The following is a 5427-nucleotide window of genomic DNA, read 5'->3' on the forward strand; positions in this document are numbered from 1 at the left end:
GTGTCCCAGTCTCTCCACATCCCCGCCAGCATTTATTGTCTTCTCCATTTTTCATCTTTGCTGTTATTGTTGGTGTGAGATGATATCTCATTGTCTCCACACACTCTTATACTAAACTTTCTCTTGAAACCTTGTAAGCCAGTCACTTCGTGACTTTATCGCCCCCTCATTTTAGCTAGCCAATGTCTAAGTTTGCCATTCCTATCTAACCAGTATAGCAGGGGATAACATTGTTACTTGATGTGGAGACTCCTTCCCTCTCTGTTGGTATTTTGAGTTACTACATCCATGAGTATAGGTCAAGTTCATCAAATTGTAGCAATTTACCCTCATTTCCTTTATCAAAAATGTTTTTCTGTTATGTTTTGTTATCTTTTTTAATCGTCCTGTAGTCGAGTTCTGATTATCAAGCCATCGAGGTTAGGTCAAATGAGTACTATCTGCAAAGTTGGGAAGTCTTGTGTGTCTTTATATCAGCTACCACAGATATTTTTTTAAGTTTTGGAAACACTATGTTGTTATTGTCTTTCGTTGAGTATGTTCTGACTCATAATTACCCTTTATAGGATTTCCAAGTAGTAGCTGGTTGGTTTGAATCACCAACCTTGTGGTTACCAGTCAGGGTCATTATGAGTCAGAATCGACTGGAAGGCTCTTAACACAAATACAAAAGACTCTGTGAGAATACATAAAATAGGCTCCATTGCAGGTCATAAAGAGTGACAAAAATGTCATACAATATTTTGAAAGAGGTTATTTCTCAGTCAATTTAAAAGAAGAATGTGAGTTATAAAGGGAGCTTATAAGAGGTGGAGAAGGTAATGCCAAGCCTTCAGGAAATGAACACATAGATGAAGGAAGAATTAGCATGGTATTTTCATGGAACTTCTTAGATGTTATCTTATTGAAACATACATGGTATTAGCTGAGTACTAAGGCATGAAGTTGGGAAGTCATGAAGGTTTCAAACTGTAGTGTGTTCAATATTATAAACCGTGGGGATCCTTTCACATATTAGAATCAGACAGTAGAACTCTCAAGGGAGGAGGGAATCATTAAAAGGACAAAATATGGGAAACCAGGAATCCTGGTGTGGTGCTTCAGGATAATGTGTTGTATTGCAAGGTTGGTTTGAACTTCAGGGTTGGTTGTTAAAACTCACCAGCTGCAAGCTGGAATTGACTCAACTGTGTTTAACAACAACAACATGGTAAACCAAGTCTTAATTAGGGAAGTATGTTTTATCTTAGTATTCTTTTCATTTAGGAATGTTAGCCACCAGGAGAGGGAGATTATGAAGCAATCGATTTTGCTGTTACACTGTGCAATTATATCAGACAAATACTGATTCATGGAATATGACAAAATCATAATGCATGATCATCAGTAACAGCTATTTCTTTTCCTTAATTCTTCCTTTTAAGATTAATTAATATGTAGCTAAAATAATTAATGGTCACCTTTTCTTTTTTCAGGGCTTCTCACATTAGGGGTCAGGGAATCAAAAACTTTTTTTGCAAGGTAATAGGGTCAAACCTTGGAAAATAGAAATAAATTTTATAGCCAGCCAATAACTTTAAATGACTACTATTGAAATGTTTTAGCAACAACATTTCAGACTGTTCTGTTCATACATTTTTATGACTATGTCTTCCAGCAGAAATAACTTATTTTCCTCTTTTTTCATCATTTCTGTTCAAATTAGAACTAAAAAGATTTTAAATTGAATATCTTTCCATAGAACCATTAGTTTTTAAAAGAAATTAGGCAGACAACCTATAATTAGAGAAGCAGTAGGTATTCATTATAAGACATTTGTCCTCCAGATTTATCTTTCACTCATGATTGACCTCATCATAAAATGAAATTAGCATAATTTATGTTAATAATTTGTTTCTGTGATGTGTGAAGAAAATAAATCTCATAATAAATTAAAGGTGCTTTTATGACTGCATTTTATCAGTTTAGTAATCTTTATATATATTTAGAATTATAGAATCATATTAATAGAGTTATGAAAATATTCCATAAGCTGAAACCCTTGTAGTTTATAGTATGATAGGAGCTCTCTTATTTGAATGAGTATACAGTTTTTGCTAAATTTGATTTGTTAAATAAAATTCTTTCCTGATTGTTGAGAGGTTGCTCCTAACTCTCTAGTTTCCAGATTTTGAGATCACTTAAGTGCAGTTGCTATCTTTTATGTAAACTAGTTAATCACTTTACCTAACAGATTTATTTGATTTGTCTTTCAAAGTGACCTTTTGGCTTATAATCATCTACATTCTCTTCATGCTTTAGTTCATTTTATTTTTCTGGGGAGCATTTGAGAATGTTTGTCATGAAAAGAGCTACCTAAATTTTAGTGTATCGATAGTGTTATGGCTTTCAAACCTATATTTCATTTCATGAGTTTTAAGAGCTACAGAATTTACTGACTTTACAGAAAATATAGGTGTAATGGACTTACTGAAGTGCCCCAAATGCAATAAAATATATGAATTATTAATCCCAAGAAAGTCAGTATGGTTCTGTGTAAATGCCAAATTTTCTGAACCAGTCTTGGATTTTTTTTTATTGATAGAGATAAAAGTTGTCATTGTACATAAATACAACAAACTTTCTAATTTCTGAAATTTAAACTTAATTTGAAGATAAATATTATAAAGTAATAAAAGCATATATCAGAATCCATGTGGACTTACAAGGGCACTTCAAATTAAATTTGCATGCTTTTATTTCAATTCTCTTGTCTTTCCTTTCACATTCTGATCATATATGGGTCAAAAGGTCAAAAATGAAAAGAGTCAATGGCTGCTCTTTACCATGGGACTGCCAGAAAAACAAACAAGTCTGTGTTAGAAGGGTAGGCAGAATGCTCCTCAGAAGACAGGATGGCAAGACTTTAGCTCTCACAGTTAAAACAGAAGGAAAAAGTACCTGGAGAAGGACATCACACTGGGTAAAATAGAGGGTCATCAAAAACACACACACACACAAAAACTCAATATGGATTAACACAGTGGCAACAAAAAGGACCTCAAGCAAAACAATGATTTTGAGGGTGGCTAATAACACTCTGGTAGCGTGGTGGTTACGAATCGGGCTGCGAACCGCAAGGTCCGCAGTTCGAAACTACCAGCTGCTCCGAGGGAGAAAGATGAGGCGATCTGCTCCCGTAAAGATTTACAGCCTCGGAAACCCTGTTCAGGGTCGCTATAGGTCGAAACCGACTCGACGGCACTTAACAACAACAACAATAACACAGGGTAGTTTTTCATTCTGTTGTGCATAGGATCACTATGAGTTGGAATCAACTCTACAATATCTAACAACAACAATGGGAAATTTCCAAATAAAATTTTTGGATAAAAAAAATAAAAATTGAAAGCAAATGAAATAGCTTAAACAGAATGCAAACACCCTGCTCAGTAATGCCCTTTATCTGTTGTGTTCTTGTTAAATGGTATTTCTGAGTAGTGACTGGTGGGTTTGAACCAATGACTTTGCAGTTAGCAGTCCAGTTCTTATCCTACAGTACAACATGAGAACTCCTCTTGCAGTGTAAGTAAAATTTTAAGGAAAGGGAGATTTTAAAGATTAATGAATGCTTGAATGCAGGATCTATTTTTAAAGAAGTACTTGACAATTTTTCAGATTTGTATCATCATGTGATCGGTAAGGGGACAAGGTCCATAGAAAAGACAATGAATATTCTTTCTTGTGGGAGTGCTTGTCATGCACTGACAGTAAGGCTGCATTGTATTAAGGGATACAAACCCAGGATTAAATGCTTCGACTCTCAGTAAATGTAAAATATTCTTGGAAGAGACAAACTAAACGTAAAAAATATATATCTAAAGAAAAGAAGCAAGTTAATATTTTGCCCAGTAAAGGTAGATACTGAATTGGCAATCGTGAGTCATGAAGTTGCCTGGCATAGGGACATCATGACTTGCCTTTAATGGAAATGATTGTACTACATTGCTACAGAAGAAGCTGGGCAATGTACTTGACTGGGAAATGCATCATGAACCAAATCAGAAGACTGATGTTTAGATGCTGAAAGGACCCATTTAACTTAACTAAAATACTAATTAAGTCTTGTTTCCAAGCAGAAAAAAAAAAAAAATAGATGGATTACATATTAGTCTTAGAGTAACAATATACCAATATTTCAACAGTCGTTCCCCCATAGCATTATGGGTTTAACTAGAAAAAAATACTGCTGCCAAGTTCACTCTGATTTATGGCACCCTCTGTGTGTCAGAGTACAACTATGCTTTACAGGGTTCCAATGATTGATTTTTTAAAAGTAAGTTATGAGTCCTTTCTTTGAAAGTGACTCTGAGTGAGCCTGAACCTATATTTCAATTAGCAGCCTAGCTCATTGACTTTTTGCACCATCCAGGTATTCTGGTGAATACTGTCAATTAAAATAAAGAAAAAGAAGAAAAGAAAGTAACTGAGTTTGAGTAGAAAAAAAAAAAAACCCACATATACACATCTGAAGAATTCTCAACATCAACAACAAAATCATAACAGATAAATGTTTTAAAACTTGGTGCTGAAGAATAACCACAAAAATTTACAAAGAAAAAAAGGCATGAAATATGCTAATCTATTATAAAAGACTAAGATAAGTTTTAAATCATGAAATTCATCTTATATTGTACGTAAAAATGCTCAATAAAGTGAGCTGATTAAGTAAAGAAAAAATTCTAAAAACAGCAGATGAACATATTCAAGCTAGGCAAAAGCTAATAAGGAGAAAGTTACGATTCTATTAATTTCAGAGTAAGTTTTGTGCAAGCCAGAGACTGCAATGAAGTAAGGAGAGCAAACATTGTGTGTACAGCGCAAATCATTATTTCTGAAACACTCATTATTTGTTGTTAGATGTCATTGTCAGTTCTGATTCATAGCAACCATATGTGTAACAGAACAAAACACTGAGATTTCCTATGCTATCATCACAATAGTTGCTATGTTGTGGCAATTGTTGCAACCACTGTGTCAAACCATCTCATTTTGACAGTCTTCCTCTTTTTCACTCACCCTGTATGTTGTTGTTGTTATTTTTGTCAGATGTCATAGATTCAAAACTGACCCATAGCGACCCCATGCACAGCAGCTGGTAGTTTCGAACCGCTGACCTTAAGGTTCTCAGCCCAATTCGTAACCACTACGCTACCAGCTCTTGGACCTCCTCATTTCTTCCATTTGTTTTAGCATCTCTATGCTAAAGAGCAAGTTTCATTTTTTTTTTCTGAATCCATTTTGACCTTTTCCTTCTTTCTTGTCTTCTCAATGACTTTTTGCTTTCTTTATGTGTGATGTTCTTGATGTCATCCCACAACTCTTCTGGTCTTCGGTCTTTAGTGTTTAATGTATCAAATCTGTTCTTCAGATGATCTCTAAATTTAG

This window comes from Chrysochloris asiatica, unplaced genomic scaffold (assembly GCF_000296735.1).
Source record: "Chrysochloris asiatica unplaced genomic scaffold, ChrAsi1.0 scaffold00143, whole genome shotgun sequence".
NCBI classification, from domain to species: domain Eukaryota; kingdom Metazoa; phylum Chordata; class Mammalia; order Afrosoricida; family Chrysochloridae; genus Chrysochloris; species Chrysochloris asiatica.